This window comes from Rattus norvegicus, chromosome 5 (genome assembly GCF_021556685.1).
Source record: "Rattus norvegicus strain SHRSP/BbbUtx chromosome 5, alternate assembly SHRSP_T2T, whole genome shotgun sequence".
In the NCBI taxonomy this organism is placed as follows: domain Eukaryota; kingdom Metazoa; phylum Chordata; class Mammalia; order Rodentia; family Muridae; genus Rattus; species Rattus norvegicus.
In genome coordinates this window covers 31233047-31242755 of record NC_141538.1, presented here as the reverse complement: position 1 = coordinate 31242755, position 9709 = coordinate 31233047, and the positions used below count along the sequence as shown (strand labels likewise).

The window sequence follows — 9709 nt, the reverse complement described above, 5'->3', positions numbered from 1 at the left end:
GGATGCTAGATGGTTTGCCTGAAGTTACAGAAAGGGATAAAGGCAGAGTGTGGGCTCAGGCATCTTGTGTTGAGAATTCAAGCTTGTAACATTCTCGCTGTGCCGCCAGAAGCCATGGCCAGGTGGCATCTTAAACCTAACAGGTGTTAGAACAGAAAGCCCAACCCATGTCAGTTCAGAAGCTTCTACCTATTTTAGGCTGGGAGAAAAATATGTTGTGCCTTTAATAAGAATAAAAACGTGATCTAGAAGCTGAAAGCCAAAAAGTGTCAGAGAGGCTCTGCATCAAGTGTCACACTTAATTTACCCCAATTGGGTATTTTTATAAAAGCACCTTCTGATTAATTGACATTAATAAACAAATTCAGGAAAAAATGAATGATTAAAGTGTCTCATAAAGAAGCTGAGAAACCAAAGAGAAAAAAAGAAGATAGGAATAAAAGAGATAAAGCATATTGGATTTTACGCAAATTGTGTTCTACTTTTATGCTAAGTATTTAGCAAAATATCCAGAAGGTTAGACTCTATGTCATTTGGATAAAACCTGTTAAGGGAAAGGCCTAGCCCTCATGATATTTTATCGTATTTTCTTGCAGCTTCTTTAACACACACTGTGGTCCCAGGCATCTCATAGCAAAGCAATTTCCAGGTCATCTGCAGTTTTTCTCAGTACTTTACATATAAATACTATCAAGGCAGCTTAAAATTGACCTACACTATAATACCCTAAAACAATATACTGGGGTTTAGATGTGCATGTTGATGTGAGGAAACAACTTCAGTGTTTTTATCTCTGATTGGGTTGCAGACCACACCCAAAGAATACATATTTGTTCAACTTATGCTGGACACGCAGGAGTTATTTGAACAGGTGTGAGCCTCCATTTCAGTGAGGTCCAGGCCTGATGCAGTATGAGTGAGAGCTCAGAGGAAGAATGTCAACATCCATGGCACTCCACAGAGTCAGGTGAATGATGGACAAGCATGGAGGAAATGACAGTAGCAAAGGTTCCAACCAATGCCCAGTGTGCACCATCCCCATTACTAGACACATTCTGATCCGCTGTTTTAAACATTAACTTCTCTCTCTCTCTCTCTCGCTCTCGCTCTCGCTCTCGCTCTCGCTCTCGCTCTCGCTCTCGCTCTCGCTCTCTCGCTCTCTCGCTCTCTCGCTCTCTCACTCTCTCGCTCTCGCTCTCGCTCTCTCTGTGTGTCTCTCTGTCTCTCTGTCTCTCTGTCTCTCTGTCTCTGTGTGTGTGTGTGTGTGTGTGTGTGTGTGTGTGTGTGTGTGTGTGTGTGTTGGGAATTGTACATGTAACAGATTCCCACAGGGGCCAAAGGTATTAGCTTTTGTGAGCTCAGGATAGGACTGGGGACCTGTTCATGGGGAAGCAATTTGAACACTTAACTGATGAGTCATCACCTGTCTCACATTTGTATTCTTTGACATATGCACAAATACACAAGTAGCACCAGTGGACAGGCACTCTGAAGGCAGAGACATGGGTTCATGTGAAGAATTTGAGTCTGATAGAGCCCTGGAGTCCTGTGTACCCAGTCTGGTACTCAGAATCTGAGCAGCGTGTTTGTCTTGTCCCTTCTTGCACTTTTAAAGAGAGAGACTTAGATTACCTGTTCTATCCTAGGCATCTCTCATGGGGTAAGGTACAATAATTTTTAATACAAGTTCATTGAGAGACTGAACAATTGATTTAGCGAATGAATAAATAAATTAATGCTAGCTGCAAACAGTTCAGCTGTAAACTATCTCCCCCATAGAATGAGTATCACAGACTCCAGGTTGATCCAGGAACACAGACATGAGCCATACACTAATGTCTTCCATCACTACAATGCTTTAAAAGTCACCAGGCATGTTTAGGCATGTGAAGTTCCTATTTCTCTCATTAAAAAGGTTGTTATGGTAGAAGGTAGACACCTGGACTCCAAATTTAAATATCAGAGAGAGAGGGGATAAGGAGAACAAAGTAACTTTTCTAAGTTCATACCTTTTTTGTATCTTAGTGATAAAATTAGAACTTATGCTAAAGTCGATTTATCGCTCCAGCCTACTTTTCTAGCCTGTATACAAAGCACACATATACAAGAAAAGCACGGGTACACAAATACAATAATCAGCTCTCATGATTTATTATCCATAGTCTTCTATAATGTCATTGAAAATACTGAAATAGTGACTATTGAACCACTGGACCTAAGAATAAGAATGTGTATGTGTACATCATGCATGTGTCCATAGCAATATTTGTATGCTTTGATAGAGAGCTAGCTAGACATATGATGATAGATAGATAGATAGATAGATAGATAGATAGATAGATAGATAGATAGATAAAGATGAGGGATAACAAAACAAAAAACAAGGTTCAGAAATGTTTAGTAACTTGACTGTAACTGATGGGGTTAAGTCCCAATTCCACTGGCCCCAGAACAGAGCTTTTTGTCCTGCCCCACACTTCCCTCTGATATCTTCATCACCTGATCACCTCTAAGAGGAAACAAGAGCAGAAGATACCTAGTTTAATTTTGATACTTGTATTTAGGGCAAACTCAAATCATTGTTACTCCGAACATATCTGTGGGCGACTGGGGAAAAAAAAGCTTTCTGTATTGCTCTTGATTATACATAACTTTTAGTGAGCAGGTGAATTCAGATATGTGGACTCTGAATGATGAGGCTTGAGTCACATCACATCACATGGTCACTTTGTATTTAGGAATGACCTTCCCTTGAGGGAAGGTCTTTGGAACAATGAAAACAAGACTAGATTTGTGCTAACATGGCTGATTCATACATAGAGGCAACATTAGTTTGCATGGGTTTGTTCTGTCTTCTTCCATAGTGCTGGCGGGAGTGACACATTCACACCTGTGCTTTTATTGTCTTTGTGAACACAGAAAATTAATCAGTACAGAAACAGGGAAGGAACCTAGCCTTGTCTTTCTCATCCTACCTCAGCTTCCACAAATTGGGAATATGAGGCAGATAGAGGAAGGCAAGCAAGACAGAGAAAGTGAAGGTAGAAACTGGATTAGGCTCTGTGAAATGAGAGAGGGAGAGGGAGAGGGAGGGGGAGGGGGAGGGGGAGGGGGAGGGGGAGGGGGAGGGGGAGAGGGAGAGGGAGAGGGAGAGGGAGAGAAAGGTAGCTATTGAAGGGATATGGTGCTTTAATTGGTCTATATCCCTTGTACATACTATTTGCATTGTGTTTTTATGGATACCCTTAAACCTCGATATCTTCTTATTCTGCCCCCTCCACAGAACTGAGGGGCACAGCTGACTTTGACCTGGATTCAGGTCTGTGTGACATCTGGGCAGAATATCTGCAACAGTCTTGGAGTAGACAAGACCATGGTAGAAAACTAAGCATCTTCTTCTCTTGGCTCTGACTTCAGCCCAGACCACGGTCCTTGGTCTCTCCAACATGTACGGCAAAAGCCAACTGCTGTATTCATGGAGCCTCTGCTCCCCTCAGAGCCTGTGTTAGGCAGGTTCCTCACACTAGATACTTCCGTCTCACAAAAATATGGCCAGACAGTACTATGCCCTTTGCACAATGAAAAAGCAAAGAACACTGTAAAGAGGTGAAGTGACTGGCCCAGAGACACTCCAACAGTCAGGGTCAAGGCTAAGATTAAATCCCATATTGCCTACAGGCAATGGCCACATTTTTTCCATTAAGTACATAGTCAGGTACTTTTTTGGCTATTAGAGAAAAATGTAAATGCGGATCTAAAAATAGTTGGCAAGAATTTCCCAGCACTAGAATTCTCTACTTAGTAATAAAGCCATATTACTACTGTTGGAGAGAATGCTTTTGTTCTTATAAGAGAAACTGACCCTTTGGTTAGGAGCTGCAGTCCGCGTGGTTGATAATATACATGGGTTGGATATTCATTCTCATTATCTCAAAAGAAATAATTTGGACTTAAAAAGCTCAAAATTATTTAAATTACTCTTCATGTTGATTTAAAACAGGCCTTGGAAACATACAGATTCTATCTTCTGATACACATTAATTTAAAAATTAAAGACGATGCAGTATTATGTCAAAGATGTCCTTTATTTGACAACAACAACAACCACAACAACAACAACAACAGTAGGCAACATGTCTCAAGACTCTGAAACATTCCTGGATTCACAAGACCTATTCCAGGGTAGTGTGGAACCCAACCATTTCACAGAATAAGACAGTCAATGGGAAGTAGGAGCCTCCCTTCAACATTCATATACACTGCCCCTCCTCAGAGCCTTCAGACCATCGAACAGGCAAATAAATACCATTCCTCCACCTCTCGAGTCTTAAGTCCTTTGTTTTTAATGATGTACAATTGATTCAGTTGAACATCCTCTGCAAGTCCAGACCACTTAGCATCATTAAGATGCCTTGAGAAGGCAGAGAGTATATCCCTCACTTACGCTAAAAGTTGCTTCTGTCTCACCCTGCCTGGGTGCCAACTTATGGCTCATTACCGTAAATTGCTAACATTGGAAATGTTAAATCATAAAGATGAATTGTGAAATGCTTACCCAAGAGAAGATGCCAGGCCATGAGTCTCTGAAGTGTGCCAGGTGCTACCGTAAGAAAATACGGTATTCAAGAGTTCTTCAAATCTCTGTCTTTGTATCAATAATTGTATTGTTCTTCAGAAATATAAAATAAGATTTCTTAAAATGAAGACCACTGCTTTTATTTATTTAACTGAAGCTGCTCATCTCTGAGACAAAGCTCAGATCCGACATGAGGTGGCAAACAGTAGGACCAACAGCAGAGGGTACAGACTGCAGACTCAGTAGAAACAAATGCCTGGCAACATTGAGCCAAGCCCATTGGCTCAGAGTTTCTATTGCAGTGAAGAGATAACATGGCCATGACAATTTGTTTTAGTTTTTTAGATTTTCAAAATACTTCTAATTCACTTTACATCCCAATCACAGCCCCTCTACCTTCTCTCTTCCTGGTTCTACACTTTTAAATCCCTTCCTTTATTGCCCCTTCCCCTTCTCTTTAGAGGAGAGTCCTCCCCACCTTGGGTACCACCCCACTCAGAGGCATCTAGTCCCAGCAGGACTAGACACATCCTCTCCCACTGAGGCCCAACCAGGCAGTCCAGGTAAGGGCAAGGGGATCCAATGGCAGAGAAAAGAGATAGTCCCTGCTCTACATGTTAGGGGACATACACGAACATGAGAGAGATAACTAACCTGGGAGTATGGGGGGCTCACAGAGGCCTGGGCCACCAATAGGGAGCATGCAGGAGCTGGACTCATAACACCTACACATTTGTTACAAATGTGCAGCTTGGTCGTCCTATGGCAATTCTTTTAAAGGAAAATATTTAACTGGGGCTAGAATGCAGTTCAGAGGTCCATTATCATCATGATGGGAAGCATGTCCACATGTAGGCAACCTGTATATTTGGATTGGCAGGCTGCAGGAAGAGAGAACAATACTGGGCCTGACTTGAGCACTTAAAAACCACAAAAGTGGCCCCCAGTGACACACTAACTTCAACAACGCCACACCTACTCTAACAAGGCCACACCTGCTAATAGTGCCCTTCCCGATGGGTCTGTTAGGGCCATTTCCATTCAAACCACCCCACCATCCATTGCTCTTCATGTCAGGGTAAATCACAGATAGTCTCAGACTCTGGGAGGCAGAATCAAGCAGGAGACAAAAGTCTGGTAATGAATTTAAAATGTAAAAATAATACCATAGTTTCCACAAATAATACAAGGATATAAAATGATATAAAATGCAATTTGTTTATCATTTATCTAAAAGATAAATAATACAAACTTTTGTATTAAAGATAAAGATAAAGTAAAAAAGAGAAAGATATACAAACTTTCACATACATATGTTAAACCTTTCCAACTCCTGGTTTGCCTTAATAAGACAAATATGGTAGAAAAGGAGAGGAGAGATGGCTCAGTCAGTAAAGTATTTGCCACAGAATCATAAAAACTAAGTTCAGGTCCCACCACCTACTTAAAAAAACAAGAATTGGGATTTTACCTACAAACTGGGGAAGCATAGACAAATGGGTCCCTAGGGCATGCTAACCAGCAAGCCTTGACAAATCTTTGAGGTCCAGGTTCAATGAAAGACTGTCTCAAAACAGCAAAGTAGAAACCAATTGAGGAAGACATTCAAGTTTACTTTTGGCCTCTAAATGCAATAACACACACACACACACACACACACACACACACACACACACACACATGCACACACAATAAGCCTATAAATACTTACACATACACAGACAAAAGAATATGATGGAGAAACATGTGGCCTGAAGTAACTCAGTGGCATCCAAATCTTCTTGACCCAATTCCATGACAAGAACACTTTGATCAGGACACAATACAAAGGCCTTTTTGAAGAATAACAATTGTTGAATGCTCATTTTTTTTTAACCCAACCCTATCATGAAGAAGAAAAGACTGTTTATGTGGGGTTTTTCTTCTTCCTTTAGGGCACTGAGGATAAAAGAACTTTGTTAAAATGATCAGAGTCCAAACCCTACTGACCTCTAAAAATCCAGTAGAAATGAGGGCTATCAAAGATAAACACACAGATTTCTGTGAAATTATAAGAAGTAAGCCTCAAAATCTTGAAAAAAATCAGACAATGGAAACCATCAATACATGTTATTCAAACCTGAGTTTCAATTAATTAGAACAATAGCAATAATAACCACTAAGTTCCTGAATCTGAAAATGGTTTTATTATCTCACAAAATGGAAAAGAAAACTAGAGCGATTCATAATTTATGTTTTACAGCTAATGAGACATAGCAAATTACTTTGCAACCCATTCATTTGCTTATTATTTAGTGAGCACTCAAGATTTTTTTTTGAGCAATGATAACATACCAGAGTTTTTAATCAAGAGACATCAAGGTTCAAGGAGACAGAAGTCTTATCCCTATGCAACTCTGAACCTGGGTGATAGAGGTAAATACACAGTGACATTGATGGGATGAGCAGACATGGAGTTCCTGGATGAGGACCAGGAACAATGAAGCCATGGACATTAGACAAAACAGAGAAAGCTCAGGGAGGGGCTGAGGGCATACTGCCAAGTAGACAAAAAGGAAGGGCTTCTAAAAAGAGAATAGCAAGTTCCTAGGCTAAGAACTAATACATAAGGCAACAGAGAAGGGGAGGTGGGGAGAGAAAAAAAAGAAAAGAAACAGAACAGTAGGGGAAAGCAGAGCACAGCAGAGGAGAAGACAGGACAGGACAAGAGGCAATCCTGATACCATATAGATGGGATGCTATTCCAAAGAGTTGGGGCTTCCCTGCAGTCATTGTAGAGTCCAGAAACATATGGAAGTGTCAGGATGGCATCCATGCTTCAGGAAAATTGTTCTGGAATGAGGCTGCAGGCATGTAGGGGGAGGGACTCCTTTCCGACTTGGCCTTGAGGACACAGAGGCATTTCACCGGTTAACTCAGCACCTCTGCTCAGCAGAGGCTCTGTTTAGAGTGATGACATGAGTTTCTCAAAGGTGGATGGGCAACATTTGCCATCGAGCACCAGCTGCAGAGTAATAAAGGACTCTCCCTTTCTGCCACTGAGATAAACAAAGGAAAAAAAAGCAGAAATAGATGTCATAAAGAAATTAAACCCAAGACAGATCAAAGGGCATATGACAGAGGACACAGCAACTGTCACCCTAAGCAAAGCATAATAATGAAGAAATGAGTTCTGGCAGCTCAGCCAATGGGATACGAAAGACATTAATCCAGAAGGGATGTAATGACCTGAGAAATATGATGAGCAAAGTCCCCTGAGATTGAAAGAGGAAAAGGCAACATAAAGGTAAGAAACATGTTCTTTTCTGCCCTACCCACCTGAGAGACAGTGGATTAAGGCCCTCAGCAGAGGAAAGCATACAACACAAACCAAAGATGGGATGGCTAGATTGTTTGTGTATTCGCCTTGTTCCTTTTCCTGGTAAAGAATGCATTTTTATTTACTGACCTAACACAGGAACCTACTGTTCATGGCATCTACCTTGTTCAGTCCTGATGCCCATGTCAGCTTGAGTTTTTTGGATATTTGATTTTTCCAGCTAAAGATTGGAGCTGCTTTTGAAACTCAGACCATTAGTATAATGGATGTTGATGGGGTTTTTTTTTTTCTCCTCCAGATTTAATTTTGAGACAACCGAGAATTAAACTGAAATCATTAATTTCTCTTTGCTTAGCACATTAGAGAGCATTCTACCCAGCCTGTCTAGAGTTAGTGAATACTACGATAATAAATTGTTTGTGCCGAAGTCTTTAATATTTATCTGAGTTTTAAATTATTTTTCCACCCTGTTAACTATTCTTATTTTCTTGTGGTTCTTTGAGAGAGAAACAGAGAAGCAAATCTTGATGGTCTGAGAATACTTTCATGGCCCGAGCCTCTCAAAATAACCTCTGAGATACTGTGAACATCCACATGGATGAGCCTGAGTTTGCAGACAAGTCTGAGAAACTGACTTCTGGGGTCTGAGGTCCTCTTTCTTTTACAGTGTGTGTGCTTTTCACATGCAATTTGACTTCTGTTTCCCAGGCCTCAAGAGACAGGGAACACTGTGGATAAATAAGAAATTTTAATCATAATTAGAGAGGGGGAGAGGGAGGGAGAGAGAGAGAGAGAGAGAGAGAGAGAGAGAGAGAGAGAGGAGAGAGAGAAGAGAGAGAGAGAGAGAGAGAGAGAGAGAGAGAGAGAGAGAGAACTCTATCCTTATCTATTGTTTATGAATCAGGGAAATGTACTGTCAATAGCTTTCATGAATTAAAAACCTGTACAATGTAAATCAAAAATTAAAAACCCACAGGTTGTTCATACTTCTAGCCAACACTCAGTTTAAAAATGTATAATTATGAGATCCTGACACCATTTCTACACTTGATCTTAGCCAAAAGGCCGAGAAGCGATGACACCATTTCTAAACAAAAAAAAATCTTTTAATTTTTTGAGATTCCTAACCCTAGGGAAGACTCCCTCCCGATTTCTAGCACTTCAGCTGGTCAGGGTCACATCTCCATCACCCTTCCCCAGATTTTCTATTTTAATTAATTCCCAGACTTTCCCTGCCAGTCAAGGTATAATAGCAAGTACCAAACGCCTGCCCCTTACCAAAAGCGGGCAGAGCAGCGTACCTTCCCCAGGGTTCCCACCTCACCATTGGCTGCAGTGACAACTGCAGGGCTTCCTGGGTGACAGGGCACTGACCCAGCTTCCTGACAGAGCTACTACTGGAGAACTAATTACAGGGTGAAAACGCCTGATCTAGGTCTGCGTGCTCCTCAAGCACTGTTTACATTTGAATTTAGGCACCTCTGATGGCAGAACTGACATTTGCAGCACACTGCCTCATTCATTTGCAAGGTTTTATGCTATTTTATTTTCAGGTTGGGAATGTTTGAAGAGGCATTTATCATGAAAGCCATGGCCTCCGCACCAAAAGCCTCTTACCACAAGTACAATAACAAAAACTGCTAATTAAAAGAGCGGAAACAATCAGGAAGCCAAGACAAAGGGGCACCCCTTCCTTGTCTGAGGAGAGCAGAGGCTTCCCAGTCTGGCCTGGAAGGAAGCCAGTTCCACCTATGCAGGTGCAGCCACTTAATTCCACTCTCTTTGGAACAGGGGAGGTGGGAAAGGCACAATCC

The 9709-nt window shown here is 41.3% G+C and overlaps 1 pseudogene; it reads right to left on the bottom strand.

Moving 5' to 3' along the window:
• Window positions 1-8813: 8813 nt before the first annotated feature.
• On the bottom strand, window positions 8814-8972 carry LOC148005684 (U2 spliceosomal RNA; annotated as a pseudogene).
• Window positions 8973-9709: the final 737 nt, after the last annotated feature.